Raw genomic sequence first — 19,124 nt, 5'->3', positions numbered from 1 at the left:
ACTGTGCATGACCTGCCCGGTATGAAAGAGCAGGCAAACAATGTTGGTGAGCGTGGTATCTAGCACTTAAAGAAATAGAAATAGAAGATATTTTCTTCAGGAGTTGGTGGAGACCAAAAGTGAGCTAAAAGGAGCGTATATTTTGGACCTATATTCACCAAAACACGACTCAAAATGTATGCAGATATCTACATAGGCATGTTCGCAGCACCTCCGCTAATTTTAAGTTGTGTGGGCATGATTGCACCAAAGGCTCTGTCTAAACACCTCGATCGTTTTAGCTGGGAACACCAAACTGCAATCAGATCATTGTAGATAGAATTTTGATTAATTACCATTTTGTAAAATGATAATTAGCCTACAAGCATTTTCACACATTAGACCTGGTTGTAGGTTTCACAACTGCGGATCTTGATTTTCAAAGACACTACATAAAGCCGCACCAATCAACATAATCACATGGTTCACAAGACTATGTATAATGTGAAAAGGATCACTCATGGTGACAAAAACCCCAGAAAAGTATCACCCGACTCTGCTATTACCCTCGGCTCCAAGAGGTATTTGTTAGCTATTTGTTGCTGTATAGCAAAAAGGCTCTGATAAACCTACTGATCACGACCTGCCCAGTACAAAGGAACAGACAATAAAACTTCGCAGCTGGTGAGCAGAGTATTTATCAGCCAAAGGGCCTGATATTTTCTTCAGGTGTTGATGGAGACCAAAACTGAGCTAAAAGGAGTGTAAATATTCACCTAGTGGTCCAAAATATGACTCCAAATGAATGCTAATGTTTGTCTGTTTATGCTTATGTGTACAAAGGCATGTTTGCAGCGCCTCTGCTTATTTTAAGATGAGAGGGATAATTGCACCAGAGGGTCCATTTAAACACCTCACTGATGATCCCAGCTAGAACTTAACTACAGTCAGGTCATTGTAGATGTAATTTTGGAGAATTACTGTTTTGTAAAATAATAATTAGCCTATACACATTTTCACACATTAGACCTGGTGTTGGGTTTCACTACTGCGGCTCTTGATTTTCAAAGGCACTACTTAAAACTGTGCTAATTAACATCATCATATTAACAATAGCTCACAAGACTTTGTGTAATGTGAAAGTGGTTGCCCGTGGTAACAAACACACAGAAAATTATCACCCGACTCTGCAATTCCTCTCGGCTGTAAGGATTGTTTTGGATTTTTTTGGCCTTCAGCATTTATAGCAGAAAAGATCTGATGAACCCACTGTGCACTTCCTGCCTGGTATGAAAAAAGGACAAAGTTAACAGCTGATGAGCAGAGCAATCAGCAGCCAGGCATCAAAGATAGGAGTTGGTGGAGACCAAAACTGAGGTAAAAGGAGAATGAACCTGAACCTATATTGCCCGGATGGTCAAAGAATTTCTTTTATCCCAGGAGATACGTCAAGGTAACTGTTGCTATAAAGAGTGATAACTAACTTAGTAATGATGTTTGTATGAAATTGTGAGAAATATGTAGGTTATGAGAATCAAAGCAATGAACACAATGGCCTTCATCGCTCTCTAAGCAAAGTAGTGATGAGCGGCCAAAGACAGACAACAGTTCAAATTGCTTTTAGTCAAATACAACAGACTATAGCACATCTACACAAAATAGTGTAACGTGTGAGGTTTAAAACATTTGCTTCGACCACTTATTTGGATTAAAGCCCGCTCGTGTTTTAATGGTTAAAGTGGGAATGTATTTTGGGTTGTTTGTCTGACTATTTTGCTTCATTTAAGCTCCATTTCATTTGGCGACCTCTTGGGTCACTGCGCTAAAAGAAGAGTAAATGGATGGTAAAATGTGGGAGCAGTATTTTTAGACTTGAAGGAAGCCTTTGATACTGAAAACCATGAAATACTTTTAAACAAACTTAAAAGGCTAAAGTTTGCATAAACGTGGGATTTTTAGTATGGGTCAAAAATGTTAAAGTTCAGCCATGCAAGTCGTGTCACTTTAATAAAACTTTTTTCACAGGTTAAGTAGCCTTATCCTTGTTTTTTTCAGACATTTTGGGCCTCATGCAAGAACCACTTGTATGAATGGCTTTGTTCTTACGTGGTGTTTATTAGTGATTTAGGAGAACTTGTCACATTCACCAGTTTTCCCATGTTTTGAATTTTCTTTTCTGTCATATGAGCCCTGTGCAGTCGGTCTGCTGTCATCCAAATTGAAGTTTTTCACTAATTACTGTATATTTCATTAACTTGAAGACTTATTCAGTTTGAAAAATAAATTACGCTTCATAATTATGTCGATATTATCCTGTTGGACTGCATTTCAAATTATAATATAATTGTAAATTGACTAGCCTATCATCATTAATTTAATCATGTATTATTACCTCCTGCCAGGTGTATTGGCTGTATATCTTCACATGCAGGTTTATGAAGTTGCTGTTCATCCTCACTCTGTCATCTGTCCCTATGATGAAAACTTCCCCTCGACTCCCCTCCTCCCGCTGCAGACATCGATCGCCTTGCAGTGGCGAGTCGTGTTTTTTTTTTTTTCTGAAGTCACTTTCATATCAAGATGTTTCTTCTTTATTTCAGTGACAGCCTGATCCTCAGTTAACATTAACAGTATTCGCTTCTCCTGTGTCTTTGCTTTAGCAGCTCTTTTAATTCCACTGTTGATGCTGTTAAAAATGACAGATTTTCTTTTATGGATCTCTGAAACCAAAACAAAACTCTGAACTCGTCAAGTTCCTCTGTTTACTCTCTGATGCCATTTTCATGAATGAACACTTCCTGACATATAGAGCAGGAAGTGTAGCGTCATATGTTATTATTGGGGCAATTATGCATGTGCAGTCAAATACACACAAGCAGATCATTTGCACATTCATCTGAAGTTAAGAGCGTTTGTTGATACAAAACTGTTCTTGTATGAGGCGCAGTGATCGTGGAATGAAGCTGAAATGCCACCAGAAGTCATTTTTAATTAATTACAGTGTTTACATTGAACTGGATTCATGTGATAACACTTTAAAACACCAATCTAAACTTTGTCCAAATGATAAAGCAATCATCTTTGTGCTCATTACATCCTTCCTGCCGTTGCCGAGACCTCCGATTTTTTTCTGTTTTTGTAGCACACAGACACGGATAATGTTGAATTCAACAGAGTAGGCCAAATTAATATAGTAATGAGTGAGAAGGCAAAAACAAGTGTTACACCCACCCACAGTCCTCACCAATTTAGTTTGTATTCATCTTCATAAAGCACAAGACAAGTGCTGTGTGGGTTTGCTGAGTGTTGCATCTCGATAATTACATCTATAATTGTATGTTGTACTGCACAGAAATAAAATAGAAATAAAAATAAAATCCCACTTATTACAAAATTAATCTTGTGCTGACTGTTACAATCTTCAGCGGATGTATCAGCCAGTGGGGTAAGTTTGCTTGTTCCCAATGCAAATCAACTTCTCTTGTTTGAAGATAATGGCGCACACCCACTAGCAAATTATATAAGAGAGAGAAAAAAAAAATGTTCATGAACAAATGGCCCGCTAAGAAGGACATTTTAGCAGTGAATATGCTGCACACCCCACTATATGTAGCCTCATATCTCCTCAAGAAATCATAATGCGGAACATGGTACAGATCAGAACATTTTCCATGGAGCCAGTGAAGTAGAAAGAGCTTCAAAGCTTGATATAGATACAGTAATTGGTTGATCTCTGGTGTGTAACACGACGATGGAAATTCTCTAACCTTAACGCAACACAAAAAAGGGAAAAAAGGTTGGAGTGAGGCCATGTTGCTGCAGCCAATCAATGGCAAGCAGTGTGAATAAAGAAATAAATCAAACAGTAATTGAAAGGGAAAGCTCTGACTTGTTCGGTATATTAATATGAATGATGGATGCTTTTCTAGTCTTTCGGCCTTGTAAAAGCAGCGGTCCACATTGTGTTTGAGCAACAGTACGCTCAAGAAGAACTGTAGTGGATATGAGATCCTTTTACAGAGCCTTTTTTATAAGAAAACACATGTGGTACAACAATTGAAGCCCGCCAGGGAGGCATAAAAACTATGATGTGTCTGTCTATTAACATTCACAGCCAACTCAATAATATCTTTATGGCTTTAAAAGCTTCTGGTGAATCTCAAAAGCATCTATGGTTTAATGACTAATGTAAAAAAAACCCATAAAAATAAAAAAATAACAGCAGAAACAACAAATTATGTCTAAGAGGTGGTTTGGTTTGTGATAGAGGGAATGTGCGCGGTTGATGGAAGACAAATGAGGCAGAAAATGTTGCTTTTTGTGAGAATGTCTGTTTTAATCATTGTCTCCACACAGTCACACTTATTTAAGCTAGGTGTGGATAGATCCACCAAAGTAGAAAAAAATAAAAGAAAATGTGTTCAGGTGTTTGTGAATTTTCTAATTGTGAGTGTGCTTGTGTTCTGAAATCATTTTGAGTTCATATTTTAGCTTCGTTTACTGGTCTAAAATACTTACATTTAACAGAACACGTCATAAACCCAACATGGCTGTTATTTTTAGCCATTACTTTAGATGCAGTTTAAGGTTAAACCTGTACTGTCAAACAAAATCACACAGTCTCTTAAACCCATAGGCGCAGATTTCAGAGGGGACACAGGGGACATGTCCACCTCAATATTTAAAACATGCATCTGCCCCCTCACCACCCAATTTAAAACAAGAAAGCAGCAGACTTTTTATGTATTTTTATTAACCGCTGGCACACAACTCATAGCTGCAACAATGCCTCCAGTAAAGTAGATAACAGCAGCGTGCAACCTCAAAAGCGATGTTTGCAATCTGACATGAAACAGAAAGAAGAAGCAGCATGGCTGATGGGAGAAGAGATCCGATATTTGGATTTCTTTTTTTTTCCCTAAAAAAGACTCAAAGCCAAGTAAATTAAGAACCACTGGGTGGTGTTTTTCAATTTTACTTTTACGAGTGTTGTTTGCTAACTAATATTATAGTGCCTGCCCATAATTGAAGCTTGCTAGCTCGATAAGTTAGCAGCAGATGAGCTAATTCATGATTAGAAAGAACATTTTTGACATTTTGGAATATATTCGAAATTTATACATCCCATAAATTCACACAAACAGTATTAAATAATAGATGTTAGAAGTTGATCTGCAGAATACAAGTTTGAAAATAATACAGATTGCTTTAGAGCCTAACTGCACTACATTCCATTATTTTGAATCGCCACATTGAATCTGAATTTTGTTGTGCATAAATATTCACCAGAACGCAGGAAATTGAGTTTGTGATGACACATCTCCTCTCATTCCCAGATTGTCTAGTTTGCATCTGCCTCAGCTTTCCAGTGTTCGCTCGAATCAAACGGCAGGCAGAAACAAACATGAACTTTTATCTTAACCCGCCTATGACTCATGCTTCTGGCTTCTAGCTCGATGTTTCTCTGAGCCATGACAGAAAACATTGTTCATCATTACCTTCCAAAAATATTTAAATGATCTTTAGTTTTTCTGATCTGTTGCTGCTCTGGTTAAGGTCTCATTTAGAAAAACCTGAGAGCTGTTTTTTCTCTGGTCACTTGGGTGCAGTGGAAAGAAGTTGTGAAGACTACATTTACATATCATCACCTTTTAAGTTGATATGGCAAACTTGTTAGTGAACAGCAGCTTAATTTAAATCGACCTGTACACACTTGCCCACCATGTTCAGCATTATTGTTGTTTTACACTATTATGTACCACTGCTGTATATATTTTTGTATATTTTTGTAATTAACATATTTTACACCTCTTATTTCTCTTATTGTTGTATATGGTTTAATGTATAATGCACACATTTTTATTTTTACATATTTTATCACCACATACTCACCATATGTTTATATACATTTACTTCTAATCTATTCTATTGTATTCATGAATAAGAGCAACTGTAATGCTAACAATTTCACCCCTGGGGATCAATAAAGTATTTCTGATTCTGATTCTTATTTACGAGTCCAGCAGTTACAGAGCAGCGATGTCAGTTGTGTTTCTGGTGATCTGGCGAACAAACTCCAATACAGACTTTCTTTTAGCTCCGTTTTTGGTCTCCACCAGCTGCTGAGGAAAATATCTGAACTTGTATTGGTCATGCCTATAATGAAAATAGGATGAAATCTCACTTCATAATGAGTGGAGGTTTAATAACTTCACAAATTGCTGGTACTTTTGTAGATCAGGCCCATTCAAATGGTGGCCCGTGGGCCACACATGACCCAGAAGCAATGCCCGAGTGGACCAGCCCATTGCCCAATCAAAAAATCTGACAAAACCCGGGAGAAACATGTTCTGCGCACCCACTGATATTTCTACAGAAATTCCAAAAGTAGTTCAGATACTGAAAACACAACTCTGCGTAGGCTAGCAACACTCAACCCACAATGCAGCGTGTTGTTGAGAAAATGTGTGTCTACTAGTGGGAACATATTAGTCCTATAATATGACCTCTAAAAACATGACCCTGAAACATAGAATTGACAATGAAAACCGTTGGTTTAACCCTGCCTGGACAACAGACTTTCTGGACAAACTTTTTTGGGGGATCACAGGAGAGGGCTGCAAAAGTGCAGTTTGATTGCATCTTACAACCAGAGCTGTACTATGATGGTGCGGTCATGCACGGCCCAAGAGAGAGCTACAGCAGCTTCCCTCTGTGTGTCCTGGATCCTGGCAAAGACAAAAAAAAGGCCATTCACAGACTCAGAAAACCATGAAAGACTGCATGTTGGCCATCATGGATGAGTTCATAAATGACAACAAGATGTGTCACATCTGCCATTAAAAACATACACCTGTCAGACACTTCAAACATTCAAAGTGTTGAAATTCTAGCTGCAGATGTGTTTGAAATGCTGTTAGAAGAACTGAGGGAAGCTGATGTCCTGTCTAAAATTTGTCACTACCTGCCTCTTACTGGCCACTGAAAATGTCTGGCCCAGCAAAATTTCTTGGTTTTAAAATCTGGCCCAGTTGATATGGACTAGATATTGTATCTTCCTGTACATTAACAGTCAGTCCTGGGATTCAAACTGTGTCCATTCAGTCCCCAACCTGTTTAAAATCACTTCCAAGAGTGTACAGATGGCAAAAAAAGAATGTGTTCCCTCCTGTGTAAAATGTTTGAAGTGACTTGTCCCGTGCTGAAAGCAGCAGTGACAGTATACTGGATGACTGTTTCAACACAGTTTATATTGTTCTCAGTCGAAGTGGATCCCATTGCAGCTCCAGCGGCTGACTTCTCTCCCTCTGTATCTTTGATCACTATTCTTTCATCTTTTGTGAGCCTGGGACTGGCACAAAATTGCTGCATAGCATGATATATGACATTCCATCTCAGCAGCGTATGAAAAATAAATTAGATTTCCCTACACCATTTCCTGATCAGCCCACCTCCACCACCACCACCACCAGCCCTCTCTCCTTTCATCACACCTGCTTCTCTCTTCCTGATCACGCACATGGCAGCTCGCCTGTGAAACACAAATACTGAGTGGAGTTTTAATCTTCTGTAACAAACTTGGTGTGAACACACAGACTGTTTACCTCTTCATTTTTGTGCAATTAGCTAATGAACAAGAAGAAAAAAGATGGTCTGTACAGGTGTGGGTAGGTGTATTTTCAGCTTTGGACGGAGACAAGAAAGTTATTTCCCTCTGCCTTTCTGCAAAACAGGGCAAGTCATGTCTTCACTCAAGCTCTTAACACAAGAACATGAGATCTGCTCTTCTTTCTTGTAGGAAAAGAGGGTTTCTTAAAGCTTTCAGCACAATATTGTCATATCAGTCATTGTCACTAGTTTAGCAGTGGTTAAAGGTTTAGGATGTACTGAAAACGATTTTGTCTTGGTCAGCGGTTTCCAAACCAGGGGGAAGCCCCCTCTGGCAATCCTTTTTTCCATCCCCAATTATTGTTAATTATTGTTAATGGGACGCAAACCTTTTTTTTGGCACCCGAAAGCGGGGCATGCCAGCAAACGTTTGGGAACCACTGGTCTATGTCAAGGTCACATGTTCTTCTTTCCTCAACTTGCCGTTGTCGGCAGCTCGCCAACCTCTGGCTAAAGCGCATCTGTTGACTGAAAGGACTGATTCTGAATATTGACAAAGTAAGGAAGTCTTTTTTTAAATTCCTCACTTTGAAATTAAATAAAGTACCTAGTCTATGATCCAGACTGGAGATGGAATGATGTGAAAATCAGCAAATTATTAGAGAGAGGCAACCCTAGGGTATTGTGTAAGCTGTGGCTTAAGTCCAGTTTAATTGTGTATCAGGGTTGTTTTTTGTGACTACAGCGTTAGTGTGCGAGTGTATGTGACAAGGCATTCCCCTGTGTGTGGTTGCATTCCAATTACTAGTTATAATTAATACAGAGTTACAATTATACAACAATTAATTTCACTTCCCAAATCCTTGAGATACGAATGTGTGTATTTGGGCCTGACCTGGTTTAACTGAGGTTTTGGTAGGCATTAAGTCTTTCCTTACATTGTCTTAAATCTTTATTTAAGTACCGGCCTTAGTATGACAGTGATTAACAGATCCCTGTGAGTGAAAACTTTTGTTTTATGAGGAAAGTCCTCACACCTTCAGTGTATCCTGTGTCCCGTAAATTTTCTTGACCGGAAACTCACTCTGGTCAGAAAATCCTAAAGCTCTGTTGTGCAATTATGTGTCTGCTGCACAGTGAATAAAACTCATCTGAGCAGACCACAGAATTGAACCTGAAAGAAACGTTATTTCCTCTCCAGTGTGGCTTGGTCGGAAGCTTGGGCTAAAGGACATGTGTCAAATGGATGGAGTGATTCTGAATTTAGCCTCTTGTAAATTCCTAACTTCACTGATATTCACATCACGCTGTCTCAAATCCGGATCACCCATAGAGTTATAACATGATTTAATTTCAAATCAGGAATAGCAGCAAATTATTAGTGGTTGTGCTGCAGGTGGTTCTGGTGAGTTTTGATAAATTAGGCCTGAATTCTGATTTGTTGTATATTATAATATATTTGTAGTGTTTATGGGTGCACTAGCAGTTTATACTGTGATCTGTGCAGCAAATGTTTTCCTGTCTTCTTAAAATTTTGCTTGACAGCCTTTGCAATGTGGTAAAGCTTATAGGAAGGTAATAATTAAGGGCAAGTAACCAGTTTGTGACTTTTATCAGTTATTGTAGAGCTATATGAATCCACAGTTTATTGTATATCAGGGTTGTTGTTGTTTTTTTTTTTTGGTTTTTTTTTTTATTAAGAGAGAGTGTTAGCGTGTGTGTTTATGTGACAAGGCATTCCCATTGGTGTGGTTCAATTCCCACAAGTTGTTCTAATAATACAACGCTTAATTTTTCTTCCTAAATCCTAGTGATGTGTGTATTTGTGCCTGACCTGGTTGAACAGAAGTTTATGTAGAAGTAAAAACTTTTTGTGTAGCCCAGCCCACACCTTTAATTTAGCCTGTAATGCTGTACATAATCCTGACCAGAAAATCAGAAAATTCTACAGCTTTGTTGTGAACTTCTGTCTTCACTGCACAGTGAATAAAAGTCATCTACCACAGCCACAAAACTGGACCTGAAATAATTTATTTTCCCTTCACAGCATGGCGATGTTGGCAGCTTGCTAACCTTAGGGTAAAGGAAATCTGTCAACCGCATGGAGTGATTCGAACATTAGCAATTGGCACCGATTTAAAGGGTAAGAAAGCCTCTTGTAAAATTTCTAACTTTGCTGATATTCAAGTTAAGAATAGAAGCAAATTGTAATTATTTTTTAAAAGACAACCTTTGTTGCAGTTGGAGGCTGTTCTGGTGAGTTTTGATACAAACGTCTGTAGGCAGGATGTTAAATAAATAAAGAGCCAGTAAGCGGTAGAATTATCTCCTGCTGAGAGAGACAACCACGCTACTCAAATTGAATGAACTGAAATCCCAAAGAGTATTATGCGACCTGTGGTTTGAGTCCACAGTTTTATTGTGTATCAGGGTTGTTTTTTTGTTAATAGAGAGCCTTAGTGTGTGCCTGTGTGTGACAAGACATTCCCCTCAGTGTGGCTCAATTCCCACCAGTTGTTCTAATTATACAGCACTTAATTTCCCTTCCCAAATCCTTGTGATGTGTGTATTTGTGCCTGAGAGTCTTTCCCCTGTATGAAGTCATTACAGTATATCTGAATGCCTTTGAAGTTGTACACTAGGTAGTATAATAATGTTGGAGAAGCAACCAGTCTGTCTCATTTGTATTATTGCATAGTTGAATTCAAGTCAATTTTATATAGCCAGATATCACATCCAATTTGCCTCAAGGGGCTTTTCAATTTGTATAGCATGCAACACCCTCCATCTTCAGCCCCACGATTCGAATGATGTTTGAATTTTCCTCCAAACAAAAGTTATTACATTGTAACGCCTGCATTGAAACTGGAGGTTTGCAGATTCCCAGTGGACTGTAGTCCAGAGTGTTGTGTATCTGAAGAGGATTATCATCTTGGAATTGGAATCATCAAGATATTCCAGACCCAACTAGCAATTTGCAAGAGAATTTCTCTGACAGGTTGTTAATTTTCTTCTGGTCCGAGCTTGCACACATTTTACAAGCTCATTGCATTGTTAATTTATTTTTTATTTCATTTAAATTTTATTTATGTCTTATTTTCTTTAGCGATGTGGGAATCATTCATCCTATTCATTTTTAGTTTTTAAACTTTTGTTCTTTTTATTTAACTTTTATTATTGTTCATATGGTTTTTTTTAGCACTTTTACTTTCCTCTTTACATTGTCTTCTTTGGCTTTTACCCACCTTAGAAACAATAACAGTGGCTTCCTGACAGAAGAACCTGAACGTGGTGTATGTTTGCGAGTGTCAAAAGCAATTTTGTTGTGGATTTGCCAATATGGTTTAAATGGACACAAGAGACAGAAGTGTTTCCACTTTTCCACTAAAAGCCTCGGTTGACAAAGGTGTATGAAAAGGATTGAAAAAGGTGTCACAAGAAAAAGAACAGAAAGTCGAAAAAGAAGATAAATTGGTTGAGATATGTGGCTTTGTTTGTTTGAAGGGGAAAGGAACAAGGCTTGCTTGTTGGCCACTTTGAAGGACATCTTTGAAAAAGAGGAATGTTAGTACTGTGATGGTTGCAAAGACTGATAAGAACTTCGATTAAAGACAGTTGAAAGTTGAGAAAAACTAAAGCAACCAAAAAGTTGTCAGAATTTCAGATCACAGTGTATAAAAAAAGACCAATGACAAATCTACATAGATCAATGTAAACTTGGAGACCAGACCACATCACAGCAGTCTATGATCAGCTATCTGAGCAGCCCATTTCTGAAATATCTGACTCATTACTCTAGCTTCCCTTTCTTCATTGTCCCCTGCTTAAAATAATCATGCCACTATTAACACTGATTCTGGATACACCTTTAGGGTTGGGCGTTATTTTGGTACATTATGAGAGCCCCATTGTCCTCTTGCTTCTTCTGGTACGCAAGTTAAGGAAAAACAAATTGATTTCTAATATTTTGGAGGCTGTTTATGTCCTAGGAAGTTTGAAACTGAAATGCAAGGATGCACACCGGTGGTTCGGATGATGTCTCCCAGGGAAACGCAGAGGCTGACATTGCAGCCAAGACGGTTGCTTTTCCTTCTAATTCTGTTGTCAAAATGTATGTATCTATCACTCCCGCTGTGTAGCCCGCACACCCTCTCCATGATGTGGCTGCTTTGCACGCTGCCACCGACACCTCTGAGTGGTCTACCTGCTTGTCAACAGGTTGTGCTCTCACTGACGGGTTGTGGAGCTCCTACATCGCCTGAGCAGGAGCCCCACAATCCCTGCTTCTTTGCTTGTGCACTGCAAAAAGGGGGGGGTGGCTGCTGAAATGAACACACATTGGTTTCCTCCTGGTACATCAAGAATTTGTGAACAAATTTGCTAAAGATGTGTAACATGTCAACAGCATAATCCAGGAAAACTGAAAAGACAATCCAAGCAGCCCATCATCCCCCCATAAATATGCAAAGACTTTATACAAATGCCAAAATTCTGTGGCTATGAATATGTTGTGATTGTTTATATCTTCAAAATGGACTGAAACCTCTACATCCAGTAAAGCAGACACCAAAACACTGGCTAAGATACTGATCAGACATATTGTCTATAGGCTTGGGATCCCGCAAAGCATCAAGAGTGACAGAAGCCCCCATTTTACCTTGTCTGTTTGACAAGAATTCTACAAGGCACTTAGGACCAAATATCATTTCCACACCCTTTCCCATCCTCAATCTGCCAGGACTGTGGAAAGATAGAATGAGCAAACTGTGCGGAAAGAGGCCGAAAATGGGCTGATGCCCTGCCCACAGACAGACAGGACTATCACACCATGAGATTTTAATGGTTGGACCAATGTCAACTCGGACCACTCCTCTTCCCCTGCTTTCACACTTAGACCGTGCTCTGATGAATGATGCTGTCATTAACTTTTTCAAGGTGCTGTGTTCTTCTGTCAAAGCTCTCCACTCACAGGTAATCGCGGCCAAGGCTTCACTTGATGATGGCGAGCATCACATCATCCAGCCTGGTGACCTTATCTACATGAAGCAGTATGAAACTGTGATGAGACCCTTACCCTACAAAACATCCACAAGCAGGTTTTAGTCATGCATTGATGCCTTCTCTGTTAATATAGTTCCATGACCATATGTTGTATCAGGGGCACTGAAGCTCATAATCTGGGAATCTAAAACTGTGACTCTCCAATTCCAAGGAAGTCTTTGAGAGTTTAAACTATCTTATCCAAGCTGATTATACTATAATACAGTAGAGTATAATATTAGTATGATATGACTATGACTAAGACTACTACTGCAATGACTACCACTATTATGACTATGATTGCTACTGATGATTTTTACATTAATTTAACCCTAACCCTTTCTTGTTCATCTGAAAAATGATCCAATCCATGCGTCAGCAAGGCACTGTGGTGTATTTGTACTTTGGTTATCTAAATTAAAAAAAAAAAAGCCAGATTGAGCAGTTGTGCATCTGTAAATCATACATTTTCTTAAATGCATTGGCTGTTAGACTGTGAGGCTGTGCGCTGAGTGCTGTGGACAAAGCCTGATTTGTTGAACATTTTAGCATTTTTTTTTTTCTTTTAAAAGTACTTTTGTTAACAGGGTTTGGTGTTCTTCCAACTGTGCAGTGTCAATCTTAAATACCTAAAATACTAAAATGCAATAAAGCAGAAGAACTACTGTAGATGTTATCAGAGTATAACACGGGTTCCCGTCACACTAAGCATGGACAGTAATTTGAAAGTTAACATCTACAGTTATGTGCAGTGTTTTCATAAAGACATCAGACTTGAGGAATCATGGGATGAAGAGCGGAGCTAATTAAAATGGTGCATGATGGATTTCCTGAGATATTCCCGAGAAGAAAGCAACTTCTTTATTGAGTCTGAGCATGTCGGATCGTCTTACTGTTGGTCAGAAATGATTTATCAAGCTTTCACTCATTGTGCTCCAAAAATAGATCATCTAACTGTTTTATCATAACAGCCTTTTCCCCAAAGTCAGATGTTAATGGACATGTGACGCACCATCTCTCTCTCCACGTCATAAAAGAATCTTTTATGAATCATCTAGGGGAAACATTCTATTCTGAACTGCTTCTTTATATTAAAGTCCATATTTAATACAATAATGTCCGTATACACTAACCACACAACAGTGACGCACTGAATCCAAGCTTTCCTTGTTTCAAAAAAATGCATCTCAGGTTCAAGAAAACACACAGAATCAAACTCTTCTTCCTCTGTCATATCCTTCATTTTTCTCTGAAGCTGCGTGCCAACAATAGCCAGACACACTTCATTCTCTTCAAGTACTGTACGCTCTAAGCTAGACGCACTTTGGATCAAAATAAATCCCCCACAGCCTGACTTGAAACATTTTATTGCTTCAGTACAGGGTTTATAAAGACTGAGGCCAGGCTGGTGAAGGCTGTGAACAACACCAAAAAAAAAAAGAACATTTTATTTTGTTTCCAATTACAAAATCTATCCAGGAGTATTCATTTCTTTCTCGTATTCTTATTCATTTCTACTCGTATTTTCACATTTTTATACCCTCAAAAACTTGACAATGCATAAAGCTGTACAAGCATTCAAACACTTTTGATCATCATGTAAAGTTGGTCTGATGCAGGAGATTCAAAGTGTGTCAAGAATGGAGGACAGTTTTCAGTGAGGACACTTTGTCATCAGTGGCATTTAGCAGCCGACTGTTATTCTATTACTTTTTATTTATTTTGTTACTACATTCATAGGCTACAAACACTCTTAGAAAAAAAGGTTTCAAAAGTGTTGAGCCATTTGCTTCTGAAGAACCCTTTTTTAAAGAGAGGCTTTGCCAATGGTTCTTTGTAAGACTATTGAGAACCCTTTTCATCCAAAGAAACCTGCTAAACTAGGGTTCTTGATAAAGCTATAGGAATATAAAAAGATTCTCTGTAGAACCCAACCAGTGTGCTCTTGACAAACCCGTAAAATCAAAAGTTCTTGGTTGAACCCTCTGGCTGGGTTCTTGTTGGTGCCTTCAGAAGGTGGAAAAGTTCTGGATAGAACCCTCAGATGGGGTTCTGGGTGTAACCACAGAAAGGTTATCTGTAGAATGTCTCATACGGGGTTCTGAATGGAACCTTTCACAGATGGTTCTAGGTATAATATATTAAGTTTGGTTCCCTTAAAAGGGTCCCAAGTGGAACCTCTATAAACATGTAAAATGTCCTCATATGGGGACAATTTGTTTATTTCTCTGGGACAGTACACATTAATGAATATGCCAGAATTAGCCAAAAGGCTAGTTTCCATCAGTAGTCCCTGGCCAGTTGGCAGCCTAAAAATCGATAAATAAAAATTAAGAATTAAGAAACAAGTCATAACAAAAAGTCGACAAGCTGAAGAACCCTTTATAGTTCTAATTAGCACCTTAAGTGAGTGTATGTCACTGCATTCATGTATGGTATGACAACATTTCTGTACTGGACAACATAAAGAATATGTAGAGCTAGTTGATGAGTAAACTTTTTTAAATATTTTAAATTATTTTTCAGCCAGTATCTCAGCATGTCATGTTGTCAGAAGCCCACTCAAAGCAGTGTCTGCTGAGAAATATTGTTCTATACGACCAACGAAAAAAAGCTCCTGAGTGGACATCACAATGAAATTGTTTTGACAACTGCTGTTTCCAGCGTCAACCAATCTTTTCCATCAAGTCACGTCAGATCAGTTTTATTTATATAGCCCAACAGCAAAGTTTGCTTTACAATCTGTTCTCTGTCCCTGCATTCTTGGTTCTGATAAGGAAAACTCTCCCACCCCACAAAGAGGAAGAAAACTGTTTGACTGCATTGAGTCATTTCAATTGAGACTTAAAAATAATCTTTTTGCCTTCACTTCCAATCAGTCAACTTCTAGTGCTTCCACTATTTCTTGCCAAGAGTGAAATGAAAAGATTGCCATGTGTGTCTATTAAATATAAACCTGGGACCAGGAGACGCTGAGCTTAGCATCAGATCTGGAAACAAGGGGGAAACAGCTATCCTGGCTTTTTATGTTCTGTTTTTTGTGCTGATAGGTGGAGTTTGTAATCTCTGAACAGGACCAGGCTAACAGTTCAGCACGAAGACTGGAAATAGAGGGGAACTAAGTTGACTCCACCTTCATATTAGTGCACAGACTTGAGAGTGTTGTTCATCTTCTCATCTAGCTCTCAAAGCAAATACGCTTATTTCACAAAATGTCAAACAATTCCTTGAGGCCTCGAGTCTATGTCTGTCATGCCAACATGTACCAGAAGTTTTTAAAGTCCTCAGGAAAAAAGTGATAATTTGAAGCTGAGTAGTAGCCTGGCATTGTCAGACTAACTCACAAAGTCTGGAACTGCTCAGTTTATTTCAGTTTCAGACCAAAATGCCTCTGGACTTGGTCCGTTTCCAAGCAGGGCACAAAATTACATCTGCCTCTTTGCAATTTGTCTCTGATTACAGCTAAACTGTGCGCTGAAATATGTTTCCGAAAAACACTCTGAGTGAGAAACAAGCAAAGTGGCAAAAGAATCTCGATTCACATTTGATCAGCGCTGTCTAGTTTCATGAGTCTTTTGTACTTTGGTGGAAGGACCTGTTCATGAGGCACAGTTTCATAGATCAACAACCAATCAGAGCAGCAAAATGAGTGACATGTGACTTTTTAAATGCCAATCATTGTGCAGCCTGTGACTGGCACAAATGGATCCAAGGCTGGTGATCTGTCAGAATGGGAGGGGCCCCAAACCGTCTCCCTGAGGAAATAACATGAGCTCAGCAGGTTTGTCAGGTTCCCAGGCAAGCACTAATGATGATTAAAATGACCTGTGTGTAAAAATGGTGGCATGTCTCTTTAGCATATTGCAACTGGCATATGATCTTTATCCTGGATCGTGTGTAACTCCTACTCCCATTCACTAGCAAATGGTATTTTTCCGAAAGTTAGACATTTTCTATCCCGGGAACAGAAACGCATCGTCCACTGGTCATATCTCAGACAACTATATGAGAAAGTGAAAAATGTGGGCACCAAACCAGACCACTTTTGTGTTATCTGGTGGAATTAATAACTACTGAGGCAGAACGCCATTTCAGCATTATAATGAACATAATATAAACTCCCCATGCAGCCTGGCCTTCGTTAACAGCTACAAGAACAAACTGCCACGTTTATGGCCTGTATATATTCCCTTATGTTCCAGACATTTTAAAGACAGTATCGCCGGTTTCCTGTTTTATATTTTTTTATATTTTATATGTCTATTCCCAACATTAAACCACCACAAGAAAATTAACCATAAAAACAGACAAATATAATGTCAAGCTAGCATATGCATAGATTTCCTAACACAAAAGATCAAATATCACTATTATGAAAGGTGATCAAGTGTGCAGGAATGCAGCGTATAAAGTGTATTTAATTGACTTACTCCAGCAAACAGACGACAGATGCAGGTAGGTGCAGACAATGCCCGGAGCATGGAGACATCAGGAGAGTACACTGATGAGATAAATATACTTAGAGCTCTATATGGAAGATAATAAAGTAAGTGGGAGGTGCTATTAGCCCATTTGATGTGTTTTTGTTCCACACAGTGGTAAGAAAATGAGCTGAGAATGAACTGAAATCACAGGCAGCGCCTTAAGTGAAAACACGGACCTGACTGATTTGTCATGTTTTCACGAGACAGTTTTATATGTTTGCTGAGCTACTAATTCTTGATAACACTACAAAATGTTTCATTTTCCAGACCCTAAGCGTCACTGCGGGGTGAAAGATAAAGAGCAGAAGAATAATTCACCAACCAAATCCACAAATCTGGTGTTAAAGGCTCAGGTTTATCACCTCCCCCCCGAGGTTTCTGTCACTTTTATCATGTTAAGTCTGAAGTCTGAACAGTGAAATCCTCCCTCGGCCCGGGGTTGCTTTGAATGTGCTTTGATAAGAAAGGTCAAGGACTTTTCAGGGGTAATTTCAGGCCTCATCCTATGTCTGTGTTAAACAGAAGAAAACAAACAAATGGGAAAAAGCCAGTCTTACCTATATTGTGTGGTATTGTGCCATATGGTCCCTCAGAAACACCTCAAGGCCACACATTCACACTCAGCGAGCACGAAGATCGAGCAGCCTCTAGAAAGAAAATAAGATAAATTTGTTAAAAGCCCATTTTCTGCAGCCTTATTCATTATTTCAATAAGTTATTTCCCATCATCATGCTGTAGGTATGCTGGAGGAAATTCAAAGAGAAGGTCAACGTAGAGAATATGGTATTGAATTATGCTACATGCTTAAAAAAATCTCACTACACTGTAAAAAAAAAAGTTGAGATAACTCAAGGTTTCAAGGCAGCTTACTGCAATAAATGTTTGAGTTTTGAGCCCAAGTCAAACTCGCAGGTTTTGAAATAAACTTTGAAAAAAAGTTTTGCTGACCTACAGTCCTTCGTTGAGATAATATACTTTTTTTTTTTACTTTTTTCTTTAGATAAACTTCAGTCTTTAATCTCTTTAATCTCAAAACTAAATGAAAGGTAGAACTGCTCAGTGAGCTATGAACCTGATCTGTCATTATTTGGGTGCCTTGTTTTAATTGAAAATGTGAACACATTAACCATTACTCACCTTCATTTCAATTAAATCAATTATCTCATTATCTCTAGACTTACTACAATAGATATAGATTTTTTTAGTTTTGAGTGCAACTCAAACTCTTAAGCTTTATCAGCTCATAATGTTTTTTTGAGCTAATTTATTCTTGTTTAGATAAACATGAAACTTTAAAAAAAAAAAGGTTGAAATTTTAGAAATAAATTTATTTGGAGTTTCTAAAACTTGAGGATAAAATAACAAAAATGAAATTATCTTTAAAAATAATATCTTCCTGCTTCTTTTTAACTGGCTAACGTACAACTCATTTTAACTTTCCCTCAGAAAATGTGAACACTGGTTTTTATCTCATTTTACGGAAAATCCAACCCAGTGGCAGGTATTAAAAATAACTATTTAGAAATAACCAATCTTGTCTCTGATGGTCTCGTTTGCTTATGTAGGTCACATAGAAGCATCAGGAATAAACTGAGACTGTTTCATAACCAGTTAGAAACTCCTTGTAGTAGCTTTAAGAGTTTGACTCAAAACTCCAAAATCTAGCAAAGGGAGTTTTCTTTTTGCAGATTGAACACTTTTGATTTCTGGCAACATGTTAACCTCTGGACTGAGACAAGGCCCTCTGAACACATATGCATTTTGCTTTGAGTCAATCATGCCACTAAGCTATGAAACCTTTTTACAATTCAGGCAGTGCTATTATGATTTATAAGGAATTATCTGCTTCTCAAACAAAAGCCTATAAAAATCTCCTTAAAGCGGCATGTAGGAGGGAGGGGAGATTAGATTGGTTTATGGAAAGTTATTGAAATACAGCACAGCGGGGTGTTTGTGCAGGGCCCCAGCTCCCAAGTGACATTATAATCTCTGCAATGACTTAACGCACATTT

At 38.4% G+C, this 19,124-nt stretch overlaps 1 protein-coding gene across 1 annotated transcript in view; it reads right to left on the bottom strand.

Annotated features, from left to right (window-relative positions):
- Positions 1–19,124, bottom strand: part of LOC146310426 (leucine-rich repeat and fibronectin type-III domain-containing protein 2) — a 208,077-nt gene that overhangs the window by 49,958 nt on the left and 138,995 nt on the right. The window contains exon 4 of the mRNA XM_084742277.1: positions 17,669–17,758. The gene's annotated coding sequence lies outside the window, so the exon portion shown is untranslated. The remainder of the gene's footprint in view (positions 1–17,668; positions 17,759–19,124) is intronic.

Source organism: Lutjanus erythropterus, chromosome 18 (genome assembly GCF_056507025.1).
Source record: "Lutjanus erythropterus isolate fLutEry1 chromosome 18, fLutEry1.hap2, whole genome shotgun sequence".
Lineage (NCBI taxonomy): Eukaryota > Metazoa > Chordata > Actinopteri > Lutjaniformes > Lutjanidae > Lutjanus > Lutjanus erythropterus.
This window is presented reverse-complemented; position numbering and strand designations above follow the sequence as displayed.